We start from the raw sequence: 15,986 nt of genomic DNA on the forward strand, positions 1-15,986 counted from the left end.
CACCAACCAAAAGCGATAAACACATAGGCATATAAGCATAGAACACCAAATCGAGCAATTATTTAGGTAAAGTATACAACTACGTTTGTGGTTTAAGATTCAAATATAAAGCATTTTGTTGAATAAGTATGAAATGTCACCCCCAAAATAAAAGATGGGAAATGGGGTATGAAGTACTCACCTTCAAGTAGTAAACTTGAAAGATGATAATTTGGAGATTTGTCGGAACGACGAGTTTAACGCACAATGCCTAAAAAGAAAAGAAGTCTTGAATTTAGAAAGGTTGTCTTGAAGGTCTTTAAACAAAATAAATGTTGAGAAATGTAAATAATTAAAATTCAAGGTTTAAAATGTGACTATTTAAGAATTTATAATAATAACCCTTTAAAAATGTAAGTTTGCTCGAAACCGGGTTAAAGTATCTAACCTTAATATTTACTCAACCTATGTTAAGTAATAAGGTGGGTAAAATGCAAGAATGCAAATCCCTTTGGAATAAAGATACTAAAACGGGTTTTTTTTATCGAGTGTTCGGGTTGTCGGTTCGGGTCTTGATAATTGGTCAAACCCAAAGTCAACTTTCCAAAGTATTGAATGTTATGAGATAACTCAATAAAATTTAATAAGATTTAACCAAGTATGTAGTTCCATTGTTTTAGAACTAACAACGCACGTTAAGCGAGTGTTCGGTTTTGTCGGTCCAAACTTTGTTATGAGATCAAGTTGGATCCAATATTTCCAAGTACTTAAGAAAATATTCAAAAATCAATTTGTAACTATTTTTAAAGAAATATACAAGTCTTGATGGCTAAAAAAACACACTTGTGTGTCTTAAGCGAGCAAGAATCGGTTTGGTTCAGTTTCCATCTCACAACAAGTTCATAGATGGTTTCCACATGTCCAAACACTAAAGAACTTGTATAATAATGTACAAATAAAAAAATTCCAAAAGTTAACAATAAAGTCTTTAAACAAAAGTTCGGTTTTCGGTTCGGATCGTGTTTCGGGTTAAGACCGAGGTAAGATTCTACAAACCCATAACCATAGAATTTGTAAAAAAGATTTTAGAAACTTAGATCTAACACTAAGTATGTTTAAACAAACAAAACTAGTAACAAAGTTCGGTTTACGGTTTAGAGCTATTTACGGTTAAACCAAAGCATAGACTTTTAAAAACCCATAACCATGGAACTTGTAAACATGACCAACAAACTAAAATAAGCAAGATTAATATGTATGAACAAGTTATATAGATGTATATATATCAAGGACACGAAGTCCTCCATGAAGCCTTGCCTTATGGGGTCCGAAACCTCACCGACCGGAATCGGAGAAGTAACGACCAAAGGTAAACAAGGGGTGTATATTATATATATGTTGCACAACCATAAACAATTATTAATAAGGCTACATAAACTAATTAAGATGAAAGACCAAAATCCTTCAAGAACACTTAAGAAGATAACCTTGAATCTTTGATGTTTGAGAGAGTTTTTTTTTTTTTTGGAGTTGTAGCAAGGGAAAATGAAGAGGAAAGGTGGTGTATATATAGGGTAATGTTGGTGGTCAAATATGGGTGTGAGACACAAGAGTTTTCATGCAAAATGGATCAAGACAAAAACACAAAACAACAAAAAAATAAATAAATAAATAAATAAAAATAAAAATAGGATGTTTTCAAAACCCAACAAGTGTGTAACAATGTTGTAACATAAATCCATCATTTTGATTATAACATAAGCTTCGGTTTACAAATCAGGTCGGTTTACATAATAAACAAATACAAAAACGAATACAAACAAGACCCGAAATTGTCGAATGTCACACGTAACACTATACATAAACAACCATAACAAAATTTGGCTCAAACGATGCAGAACACGGTCACCATGACAACCGAGCAAAGGAATAATGAAGCAGTTTTATCAGCTATAAAGAATCTCTCCAATATCATTTTTATAGAACTCGCTACTTTTTTAAAACTGCATGTTTCGACCCACACCGCCATTCTGCTTGGAACCTGTTTTTCAAAATGGGATTCCGTTAAATGTCTAAAATACCCTTGTAGATTCATACCTTTCTTTGCACCTTTCAAAAAACCATGCCAATGATGATTTGCAAGCGTAGGTAAATCAAGTTGAATCTATGTCTCAGTTCTACAGATAGCTTTACCGGCACTCATATGGTACGTTTACATGAACTTTATCAAAAAATCTCCTTTAATGTAGAACTGTAAAGATGCAATGTTTCAAAGCACCAAACAAAATGGTGAACTAAAATTTTAAACATCATTTCTAACTACACTTTGGATCTTAAAAAGTATTCAACCGAACCAAAATTAAACAATTGACGCCGGTTTAATTTATTTCACAACGTAAGAGATATGTTACAAAAAAGTTAAAAAGGATGCAAATGATGAAAGGTAGATGTTGATGAAGGCATTACCTGATCTCCGAGTAGCGATCAACCGAATCTTTTTTATTTGAGAAACAGTCATTACTTTTTTAATCTTGCTATATTAGCCTCTGAACCTAACAGATAGCAAGCCTCCCCTGATGCTTCCTGGAACGTCCATCGATTAATCTAGTTCAATTTTAAAGCACAAATCGTTTTAGGGCTTAGGCTCAATTTAATAAATCACTTAAATGTTGGTAATTTTGAAAAATCTTACCAGACTAATCTTCATTCTCTCACATGTTCCAACTCCTTCACACGATTCATCAAAGGACTCGTAAAATATCAAAACATATCAACCAAATTGGTTACGTAAACCAAGAAAACGTACCTGTAGATGGAAAAACCAAATCCGATCGTACAATGTGTCGAGGTGAAGAGCCGGTTCTATCACTTTCTCTGTCTCTCTAAACAAATGAACGTACAACTAAAATCCAAAACAACAAAAATCAAAACAGTTACCATTCACAAACACCAAAATACCAATTCCAAATCCCTAATGCAGCAACAACAACAATCAAGATCAAGATATTGAGTCGCAAAAAAAAAGGCCACAAAAGCAAAAACGCAGAACGAAAACCGGTCCAAATTAAGAACAAAGAAAACAGAATACAAACGAAAAAATAGCTCGATTAACAAAAAAGGTTGAACAAAGTCTTACCGACAGCAAGTAATAAAAACCCCCAACAACGAAACCGACGGAGAATGGAGAAAACACGATCTGTTGTCTATGCAGGTTAACAAACAAAAAGGAAAAATATTCATAAATTAAACAACAGAAACGAAAAAGAAATGCAGAAGGAAAGTAAAAAAAGAGAGATGAAAATAAGTGAAAAGGAAATGAGACACGTAGAATGACGGTTAGAAAACACGAAAACAACACGTGGAAAGCACTAAGAACATTCAGCGACTTCAAATAGTTGTGCTGCATGCTTCCCTAATTGTCCAAAGGTACTACAGTAAATTATGTGAGTTAACATCAATATGCCTTTTAAATATATATATATATATATATAATGAGTATTTATTAAAATTTTATTTTGTTAAATTCATTTTATATTGTTATGTCATCTAAGCATGTTAAACAATCCTTAAAATCACTTAATTTGGGCTTAAAACATATTTATGGAAATTATAGGGGCTAAGACTGCCAAAATGAAACTTCTGGGAAAACCCCCTCCTCGCGTGGCGTGCAGGAATAGGAGGTTCCTACGCGTAGCGCGGCCTACATAGCTATGCAGCAGAATTCGTGTTTTAGTTCGTTTTGACTCATTTAACTTCAAATCTTCATCCTAATCTCGTTTATTATCCGATCTACTGATTTTAGAATGTTTCAACATCATATTCTATCAAAAACTCATAACTTTTATTCTCTAAATCATGATAAAGATGCAAACTTGATCATATTCTAGCGTTTATCTTCATACTTTTAAGTTTAAACGAATTATCTCATAGTTAGTGATAAACATGAAGCCTAATTCTGATTCTTATATAAACAAAGGTTTATTTTCATTATTTCATGTCACTCAATTCATCAATTTCACTTTCCTTTCTGAATTCAAGCTTAATCAAGGTGTTCTTCATGGTTTGACTTTCAAAAGTCAAATGAATCTTCCAATCTTAAATTAATTAGTTCCTCATACAATTCTCAAGTAAGTTTTGGTTTTTCTTGTTAGTTATCAACCCTTGGACGAAATCCATCGTCTAATATCAATAGATTTGGGAGATTTCATGTTCAATTGAATCAATTCCAATCTAAGGTTTATGTTAAGAACAAATTTGGGGCTTTTCAATTAGACTATGAATTTACCCGAATTAGTTTTTGCTCTTTCAATGTTTTATGTTTGTATTTGTGTTTTGGTCTGTTGGATCCGAAATTGACCTCAATCAACATTCGGGTCGGACACGAACCAAACACTCGCTTAAAAATGAACATTCTGTTTTTCGCTTAACAATCTCAGATTTGATTAGTTATTCTATCTAATTATCGTTATTCTTATTTATTTATGGGTTTGACCTCATGTTAGGGATTTTGTTGAGTTCGGATGTCAACCCGCTTATCTCATAATTCAAGTTATCATATTATATACCTCTCCAATCACCTACTTTCAAGGTGAGTACTTAAACCCCTTTTTCATCTTTTTTACTTTTGGAGGTAGCATGTGTTCCATACACATCAAACTTTATTATATACATCTATATCTCAAAAACTACAATTCGATATTATGTGTTATATGAATTTATTGCTCATTTTTGACATGCTATATGGTTATGTGTTTATTTTTATTGTTTGGTGGTTGGGCTACCTCATCCTCATCTATGTAACCAATGTTTTAAAATTCGGTATTTTACTTGTATCGGATTTGGTTTAAAAATGGTACAACTTGTTGAACCTGAATATACCGAGAGGTTCAACCGGGTTAAATAGTTTACCAAGTAATTCCATATAAGTACAATCCCAACTCCAAAAACAACCGTAAAGTACATTAATAAATATCACACATAAATTCTAATCGAGTCAAATAGGAAGTTTGTACTTTGTATATGAAATTAATCAATTGCAAAAGATGTAAAGAAACCAACCTTGAATTTGCAAGATACAAAATTGGTTGACTAACGAATCATTGTTTACTATGCTTACTCGTTGTAATTTATCTACTAGGTTAAAATTCATTTTTAAAAAATACCGTCCGCTAAAAATATCAAAAATCTCTTGGTTTTAAAACTGGTTTGCCTATTTAAACCGGTGTTTGTAGAAAACCGAGGGTACGATGTTCTAGCAAACCGCCTAAAAGTACCGGGATTTAAATACCGGTTGCCTTACCAAAATCCAGTATAATCGGTTCAACCGGCCGGTACGAACCGGTTTTTAAAACATTGTATGTAACATTCGTAATTTTCGAAATCCGTTTTTGACACCCGACTCATTTTTATGTTTACTGAAATTGATCTTTTATTTATTGTACGTTACCTTTGCGATCTCGTGATCATTTTTATACAATTTTATTTAAAAATCCATAATCATGATTATTTACTCATGAACTTTTTCCAATGCAAATTACTAGAATTATTCTTGGATATTTATATTATTATTATTACCAACTTTTCATATGTTGTATTTAACTAATAAAAAAATCAATAAATATTTTAATTAAATAAAATTTATTGGAAGAGTTGAACACTTTCTAAACCTCTTAAACCATTTTAATTTTTGTTTTTAATTACACTAAACATGATTAAATTTCATAAATTCTTTAAACATAACTTCTCTACAATTTCATTATAAAAATAGGACTAATCCTTCATCATTTTCACAGCTCAATATATTCTTTTCTTTAATAGCACTAACAAGTACGTTTTACGATTTCATGAATTTTATAGCTTTTGTTTTGAATTTGCCTTAAATGTTCATACTTGTTCATAAGTTGTTCTTCATGATCATGGATATCCAAGATAAATACTTTAATTTTCTATATATTGGATCAAACCTAGTTATTTTGCAAGAACAAACATAAACATTTAGCTAAATCTTATGATTCGTTGATCATCATAAACTTATGAACTTTCTTTTAAATAAGATGGTTTATAAAAAAATGTTTTATTTAAATATTTCTTGATATCTCTAAATAACTAATTGAGTAAACTAATTATTGTTTATATTTGTTCAATAAAAACTAATATGTATAAATTCCTTAAAATAATTCATGTAAAAACCTTTAAATTAATTAATTAGTAAATTAATTTATTATGTTACTCAAAAAACAAAACGTTTAATCATAAATTGTTTTTAATCTTGTTATTTAAGCTTATATTTATAAGTTATAATTATTCATTTAAAATTCTTTCTTCAACTAATATATATCAAATGATTTATATAAACTTTAATTCATTTTAGTTAAACTCATTTTAAATAAAAAAAAATCCCTAAGTCACAATTTGTCATAGTTTCCTTTCCATTTAAACTCGTTGTTAAAATCTAGCATACGTATTTACTTATTTAGGATAATCCACTCATTCAAACTATCGTCTTCATTTTCGAGGTGAGTTTTTCATAATCCTTTTTTTTTCACTTTTAACATTTTTGTGGTGTAACACGTTACAATGCTTCTCGTTATTTTATGATCATTGTTTACAAAGCAACTCGTAATTATGTCATGCATGTTAATAACATTATTTCATATTGTTTATGATGATTATACGTGTATAATGTGCAATGTGTTTATCGCATTATGGCTGGTACATCAAACATCAAACATCAAAGCGGGAGGGTCCAACGGGATGTACCTGCGCTACCTATCCTTCAACTTCGGTTATCGAGAATGGTGGTATCATTATCATTCTCCTAAGTTAGAGCGTTATTTTTTGTTTCATTCCATTTACTTTATGTTTGAATATATTTGCCTTCGTGATAGCTGAATCGACAAACGCTTTACATATATATATATATATATTTGTTGATACATGTTTTGTACGTCTCGATCTTTATCAGGGTTATTAATGTAATAGTTTAATGTATAGGGGTTATAATGTAAATATTCCTAAATGTAAGGCACATTCGTTACCCTGTAACGAATGTGTCACATTCGTCTAATGTACGTCCCATTCGTTAACCCATATTAACGAATGGAACATAACGAATGTTGGCCATTCGCTATCTTTAATGTAATAACGAATAAGGTTGTTTATTCGTTAAGTAAGTGTAACGAATGACTCATTCGTTAAGTTTATCTTAACGAATGAGGTCATCTCCCTATATATACCCCTGTAATCTATTCTATCTATAACAGTTCTGATATTTACAATTTCTCTCTCGTTACTCTGCCGAATTGTTCACTCAACATACACACTACACACACATAACGTATGCAAGCCTAATCATATTAGAATCAACATGTGTATCGTTGTTATCAAGATCTAGATCCGTATAGGTTCTTTCAAGTGGTATCAGAGCCTAGGGATCTGATCTTCGATACTAATTGTTGGATTAATAGTATAATTGAACGTATATTTGATTAGTTTCATGATGAATTGATAGAGATTGAAGTTCAATTGAAGGTTTGAGAAACAGAGATTGAGTAGAGTTGCAATTAAACAAGTCTGATGGGTGATTGTGAGTTCGGACTAGTTCAGTGAGTTCGGATTTGGTTTAGGAACAATTTGATTTAGATTTTAGGTGCTACGGACGGATATGGACGAATCTGGACTTAGTTGAATAGTTTGAATGTTTGAAGACTGATTCGTTAAGGTTAAAGATTGATTCGTTAGAGTTGTAGACATTCGCTAAGACATTCGTTATGATCTAATCAAGATTTGCTAAATTTCAGTCGCTAAACTTCATTGGCTAAACGAATTACCCTTCATTCGTTAAGCCATTCATTCGTTAAAACCATTCGTTAAAATCATTCGTTAAGCCATTCATTCATTAAAACCATTCGTTAAATGAATCTCACTCATTCGTTAAAGTAATTCGTTAAGGAATCGTCTCATTTGTTACTGTGTCCATTTGTGTGAACAGTAGCCAATTAACTTTGAAGATTTGACAAAATTACTCCTTGAAGTTTAAAAAGTTGTTTATTCATGGCTTTGCAAAACGCGTCTTACTATGCGTTAGCTTCTCTGAACGTATTATTGCAACAAATGCTGACCATGGATAATGAAATCGGAAGTCATAACAAATGTCCCAAATTGTTAAAATTGCCAGACTTTGCTCGCTGGGAACCGAGGTTCCGTGCTCATTTGGGATCTGTGCATCCTAGTAGTGTACGGTTTCTCGATGATGTGTATGCAGCACCGTTGATAGGAAGTGACAACATGGGATGGACTCCGAAACCATTCAAAGATTATGAGACTCAAGAGCTAAAAGATTTTGAGAGTGAAACTAAAGCGTACTCAACTCTCACCATGGCATTACCAGAACAGATTTTTCATCAATATAGTACTATCAAGATCTGTGCTTCATTGTTCACAACTCTGAAGATGAGAAGTTTGGGAAACACTCTTGAGAGTAAAAAGTCTCTCGTAAAATTTCAATTCAGAAATTTTATTTTGATGAAAAACGAGACAGTTGAAGAGATGATTAACCGTTTTAGTCATCTGATTGTGGAGATGTTAAGTGTCAATCTCGAGCCAACTGAGACAGATAAGATTGATACACTAAAGAATGCTTTACCTTCCTCATACTCGACTTTCTTGTTTGTATTGAAAGAAAACGGTTTCTTTCAAAACACTGAGCTTACTGCTGTGCAATTTATAAACAAGATTGAGGAAAGGGAATTTGATATCAAATGTCAAAATTCATTGAAAGAAAATCAAAACCAACATTCTTCAACTCGGAATCCTTTACTCTATGGAGGTGCTTTGCCCGCAAATAATGTTTCAAGTTCTGTACCAATCAATGCGTTCTTTGCTCAATCTCAAGACGATACTAATTTAAACTGTTCTCCTAATATATGCTTTATGGCTAATGGAGCAAATGAAAACTCAAATGCTCCATCATCAAACTTACCTAAAGTAAATCTGCAAGAGGCTGAACAACAATTTGCATTCTTGTGTGCTTTCATGACTTCTTATGAATAGCTTGTTGGAAGCAAGATTGCTACGAGCGATCAAACAGATGAAGATTATGATCAAATCGACCCAGACGATCTTGAATTGATGGACCTTAAATGGAACATGGCCATGATCGTTCGAAAAGTCAAAAGGTTTATGCAACGAACTGGGAAAGATCTTCCTACGTTGAATAAAAGGGTCGGATTTGATAAGCTAAAGGTAAAATGCTATAATTGCGGGGATTTTGGCCATTTTGCCAAAGAGTGTGACAAGCCAAGAAAAGAATATTCTGGCCCACACAATTCTGAAAGGTCTTCAGGAAAGAATTCATCTGGTGGGGATAAGAGTAAAACAAATACATCTGGTGACCAAGATAAATCTCCTGCTACTCAAACTCTGGTGGTTAATGAAGTTGTTGATTGGTCTCAACGTCTGTTGGGAAATCAAGCAAATGTGGCAATTGTTGAACCAGAATAGAAATTCGAAGATGCTAGCAGTGATAATGTATCAGAGGGAAGTGATTCATCTGACTATGAGACAGATACTGATCAAAGCCTGTCTTCTCAAACCGAATCAATCCCTGATAAAGTTGAAACTTATGCCTGTATGGCTATGATTGATGAGGTATGTTTCAAATCTCAATCTAAAATATCTGAACCTTCATCTGAAGTGATTAATTGTGCTGAATGTGCTGTATTAAAAGTCAAACTTGAAACAGCAGTAAATCAGAACAATACTCTCACAAAAGATCACTTTATGATCAATGAATGCTACAAACAGAAAAAACAAAATTATTAGAGCAATCGACTCTTAAAATTCAAACTCTGTCTGAAAGCAATCATGATCTTAAAGCTAAGGTTCATTGCAAGATCATTGAAGTTGATCAACATTTTAATGAGATTCTACGACTCCGAACCTGTATTTCCAATCTTGAAAACGAAGTAATGGAACATAACGAATGTTGGCCATTCGCTATCTTTAATGTAATAACGAATAAAGAACTTAAAAATAAGCTTGGAAAATTCAGAGATTCTTCATTTCTATTGAATGAAATAATCGAAGTTAATCATTCACATAAGAAAAATGGAAAACAAGGTTTGGGATATGTCGAAATTCCACCTCCTTTTAAGCATGATTACAGTAGCATTCCTGATGTGGAAAAATATTCAGATATGCCTATTGTTAAATCTGAAAATGTTGATACAACTGAAACTACTCGTGAACCAATTCATATCGAAAGTAAAAGAGTTTTTACCAAAAATGAATTGGATGGTTCAATCGAGGAGTTTTCTGAACCTAATGTTATTGTCAAAAACAAAGACATTCCAATTGACAATCACATTTTGTGTGAACCTAAAGATTTTGAACAAGCTGTGTATGGTTCAAAATCTTCGGGTGTTTTTTCAAACAATCCTAAAGTAAATCCTAAAGTAATTCCTAAGGAAAAATCTAATGTATCTCAATCAGACAAGCCTTTGTGTCTGATGAGGAGTTGATGCGATTCGTTAATCCTCACCTGAAATCATCAAATGGAAAAGTTTTTAAAGTAAAGGGTTTATCAAAAGTGTTTTCTGACAAAGAAGTTCCTTTGAATATTCTTAAACCTGAAATGATTGAAAGTGTATTTCAGGATGACACATCAAAAATGACTGAACTTGAACAAAAATTTTATCAATCAAAAATTGTTAAGTTCAAGGAAAATAAAAAACTAATGTTTTTAAACCTATCACCTTCATAAAATCATTAGGTTTGGAAAATTCTTCGAATTTAACAAATCTTGAATTCTATAAGAAAAGAAAGGGTTTAAAACACGAAACGCCGAAGAAAGTTATAATTGGGAAACCCAAAGATGATATTCATAAATCTTTGCTATCAAAGACTACATGTACTTTGCCACAAAACACTTTGGACTCTCGATTATGTTTCAAATGTGGTGAACCGGGTCATGTTTCCAAAAAGTGCAAAGCAAAGATTGATGATATCAAAGACTCATCAACTCGAAGGATTCACTCATTACCAAACTTAAAAGAAAATCAAGTTGATGAGTGTGTTATAATGTGTTCAAATATTAATCCGAAGAAAGTTATTCGGATTGATTCGGATAATGAAGCAACCAAATGTGTTGACCGTGTTCAACCAATTTGTTCAAGTGTTGATTTGGGAAGAATACGTGATGGATACTTAAAGAAGAAAACTAAGAAAACCGTCACATATTCTCAAGTCCCGAATGTTAGCGTTAATTTAAATGTTTCTCCTAAAGTATCAAAGGGAGAGCCCAAGACTGAGGCTTGGGCTGCCTTTTTGAACTAATCATTTTACTTGTTTGTGCAGAGTTCATCTATGTCTGTGTCTAATCACAAATGGATATTGGATAGTAGATGTTCTCGGCATATCACTGACAACCTGGATCTTCTGAATAACGTCAAAGATATTCAAGGGGGTTATGTTGCGTTTGCTGGTAACCAGGGTGGAATGATTACGAAAGGGGGAGAAGTTTCAAACGGGAAAGTGACGTTTGAGAAGGTTAATTATTGTGAAAAGGTGGATCATAATCTGTTGAGCGTGTCACATATTTGTGATAAGAAATTTACCACTTTTTCACCGACAAGGAATGTGCCATCCTTCAACCGGGGTACACGATTCCAGAAGACATGGTTGTCATGCGATCACCTCGATCAAATGATATTTATATACTTGACATGAGTTATGATGTACCGGTTTCACCCTCAGCTACTTGCTTCATGTCAAAAGCTACTGAAAAAGATTCTATTCTTTGGCATAGACGCATGGGACACATCCACTTACGAAAGATGAACTTTCTAATGTCAAATGATTTAGTGGATGGTGTGTCACTCAAGAATTTCAAGTTCAATGATCACTGCGTCGTGTGCAAGAAGGGGAAACAAAAGAAGAAATCACATCTAAGCAAGTCACTAACCACTATTGTTACTCCTCTGGAATGACTTCATATGGATCTCTTTGGTCCGGTGAACCGTGCTAGTATTGCTGGAGATTTTTACTGTTTAGTAGTAACGGATGATTTCTCACGCTACTCATGGGTGTTATTTATGGGATCGAAGGATCAGACTCCTATCTTAATTCAGAATCTTATCACAAAGATCGAATCACTTTATAAACTGAAATTGAGACGAATTCGTAGTGACAACGGAACTGAATTAAGGAATAATGTATTGGATTTCTTTTGCATTCAAAAAGGAATTCATCGGGAATTCAGTGCACCTTATGTTCCTCAACAGAATGGTATCTGAAAGAAAGAATCGTACGCTGATTGAAGCTGCAAAAACAATGCTCGCTGATTTAAAGCTACCTGTTCAATTCTGGAACGAAGCTGTGAATACTGCTTGTTATACACTAAGTCGCGTACTAATTGTAAAGAAGCTCAAGAAGACGAGTTACGAGCTTTTGAATAATCGTAAACCGAACTTAAAGTATTTGGAGTCATTCGGGTGTCCGTGTACTATTTTGAAGAAAGTTGCTGGAAAATTCGATGTGAAAGCTTTTGAGGGTTATTTCTTGGGATACAACTCTCCTAAGAAGCGGATATTCAATATTTCTTCAGGTTGTGTGGAAGAATGGTATCACGTTGATTGCCAAAGTTATTCTACTCCGCCAACTGGTACTGGTCCCGATTGGATGTTTGATTACGATGGTTTATTTAATTCGTTTACATTAAATGTCGAAGAAGTCCCTGAAGATCTAATTAGATCTTATTTGGAGGAACAATTTCTTCCGAATCCAAGGTGTTCTTCAATTAATGTAAATGACTCTCCTAATGTATCAGAAACGTCGAACGAAGTTTCTGATTCTTCCGATGATGCTGAGTTTGTGGATTCATCGTCTGTTATGTTAGATGAAGTTCCAGAGACAACTGAGCCAATTCTACTTAGTGATGATTCACCATCTGTCTCTTTCGATTCAGCGGCGGAAAATATTACCAATTTGGGTGATAATGTATCTGTCCCTACCAATCCTTCATTAAGGATTCATTTGAGTCATCCGCAGGAACAGATAATTGGCAATGTGAATGATGGGGTTCGCACAAGACACCAATTAGCTAATGTATGTGATGATCAAGTTGATTGTAATGTATCTCCTACCGAGGATTTGATAGTCTGTGCTTATGCGGATTTGCACTCTTCGGGTATCCTTAGTATCTCACAATACACCTGCTTCCTATCACAGATAGAACCGACTAGTGTTGCAATGGCACTCAAGGAACCATCTTGGGTTGAAGCTATGCAGGAGGAGCTGCAACAGTTTATAAGACTGGGTGTATGAGACTTAATAGATAAACCCGATCGTGTAAAAAAGGCGATTCCAACTAAATGGGTCTTTAAGTGCAAAAAGGACGACCGCGGGGTAATCGTGAGAAACAAAGCACGATTGTTCGTACTTGGATACAATCAACAAGAAGGCATAGATTACACTGAAGTATATGCTCCGGTGGCACGACTGGAGGCTATACGTATCTTTCTTGCCTATGCAGCCTACAAGAATTTTAAGGTTTATCAAATGGATGTGAAATCGGCGTTCTTAAATGGAGCTATTCATGAAGAAGTACACGTGAAGCAGCCTCCCGGTTTCGAGGATCCAGACTTTCCCGAGCGTGTTTATCGATTAAACAAGGCTCTTTATGGTTTACATCAGGCCCCGAGAGCCTGGTACAGCATGTTGGCTGACCATCTGCTAGAGAGTGGATTCACGAGAGGGACTGTGGATTATACATTATTTTATAAAAACGTGGGTGATGATTTGCTCCTCATCCAAATCTATCTGGACGACATAATTTTTGGTTCGACGAACGACAGCTTGTGTAAAGATTTTGAAAAGACGATGCAAACCAAATTCGAGATGAGCTCGATGGGAGAGATGAACTTTTTCTTAGGATTGCAAGTTCACCAGTCTGATTCCGGGATTTTTATCCATCAGACAAAATATATGAACAATGTCTTGAGCCGATTCAAGATATCTGACGGCAAAATTCCTTCGACACCTCTTCCCGTGGCTCACAATTTATCACCGGATGAATTGGAGGATATCTTTGATCCAACCCTATATCGTGCTATGATTGGTTCTCTCATGTAATTGACTTCATCGCGACCTGACATTATGTTTGCTGTTTGTTTGTGTGCTAGGTACCAATCGAGTCCCCGAGTGACTCACCTGGCGGCAGTAAAGCGCATCTTACATTATCTGAGTGGAAATCTAGACATCGGGTTATGGTACCCCAAAGACGATAAGTTCGATCTCACCGCTTTTACTGACTCGGACTATGGCGGATGCAAAATCAACTTCAAGTCTACATCAGTGGGATGTCAATTTTTAGGAAACCGGCTTGTTTCCTGGCAGTGTAAGAAGCAGACAACGGTCTCAAATTCAACAGCTGAAGCGGAGTATGTAGCGGCCTCAAGTTGCTGCTCACAGGTTCTCCGGATCCAGCGACACTGGCGGGATTACAGTTTGAAGTTTCTTACTACTCCCATTTATATTGATAATTCTGCTGCAATTTCAATCACCAAAAATCCGGTTCACCATTCGAAAACCAAACATATTGAAATCCGTTATCACTTCATACGTGATTGTTTTGAAAAGAAATTAATATCAATTGAAAAAATTCACACGGATTTTCAAAAGGCTGATCTTTATACCAAAGCATTTGATAAAACGCGTTTTCAATATTTGCTGGGTATAAATGGTTTAAAAACTTTACAAGATATTCAAAAGCTTGGTTAAATTATTTTCTTTCTTGTTTTGTTTCGATTTTTGTTGTTTTTAGGGGGAGAAATATAAAATCCAAAAACATTGTGTTTCAGTTTGTACAGAGAAATTTGAAAAACTCCAAAAACATTCAAATATTGAAAAATTTCAAAAACATTGAAAAATGCTCCTCAAAATGAGTTTTGAAGCAAAAAGGGAAAATGATAGTACATTGACGGGATTGATCTAGTACATGGATAAACTAGATTAAAATTACCGTAAGGCCAGCAATATGATATGCAAAGATAGGCTTGACAGACTATATAGGAACTGATAAGATATAAATATAATGAATGCCGAACCTAGTGGAATTACATCTTGAAAGATTGATACTATATCTGATTTAAAGAAAAGTCAAAAGTCAAAATGATTACTGTGTGTACATGTTTTCATTTTTGAATAAAATTCTGCTTTGTTTTTATTTTATTTTGCAAATAAATTCAACTTCATTTTTCTTTATTTTTATTCAAACATTGGATCCTCTCCTGCGCGATAAGATTATCCGACTTGAGGGTTAATATTTGGGTATTCTACTTTATTTTTCTTGGTGTTTCGTATAAAATCATGGACTTTTTCCGCGCGATAATACGGAATTATCCGAATTGAGAGTTAAGATTTTATGCAATTTCAGCTTATTTTTATCTTTTTATTTTGTTAAAATGGAACCTTATTTGCGTGTAGTCATATCGACCTTAAGGGAAAATTTTAACCTTCTACTTTATTTTCCTTTTATTATTTTTGCATAAGTCACAGTTAATCAAAATTTGGAAAATCAAAAGAAAAACGTACATGTGATATTCACTGTATAAGAGATAGAAATGTTATATCTGATTGATGGGGTCCACATATGGTTTCGTGCCTAATTGAACCAAATTAAAGCATATCGTAAAGTTTCCGACAAGTCTGTGAAAAGTTTAAAAGGACAATTATATCTGCAATCATCGTTGGGTTACGCGTATAATAATCATCGAAATTGAAGTGTTACTTATTGATATTTTTGTCAATATGATTCCCTGCTCAACTCACAAAAATATGTACTGCTTTAATAATTTAGTCGTTTATTATTTTTCGTTATTTGTTATTTGAAAATTTTCGATAATCTAAAAAAGATTTTTCTTTCTTTTCCTTTCTGCTTTAGTTTCGATTTACCAAGCTAGCGAATAAATTCAAAAGAAAAAGAAAAGGATTGTTCCCTAAAAAGTTTT

The sequence above is a fragment of the Bidens hawaiensis genome, unplaced genomic scaffold (assembly GCF_021521415.1).
Source record: "Bidens hawaiensis isolate Kalapana, Puna unplaced genomic scaffold, B.hawaiensis_p1.1 tig00042383_1, whole genome shotgun sequence".
In the NCBI taxonomy this organism is placed as follows: Eukaryota; Viridiplantae; Streptophyta; class Magnoliopsida; order Asterales; family Asteraceae; genus Bidens; species Bidens hawaiensis.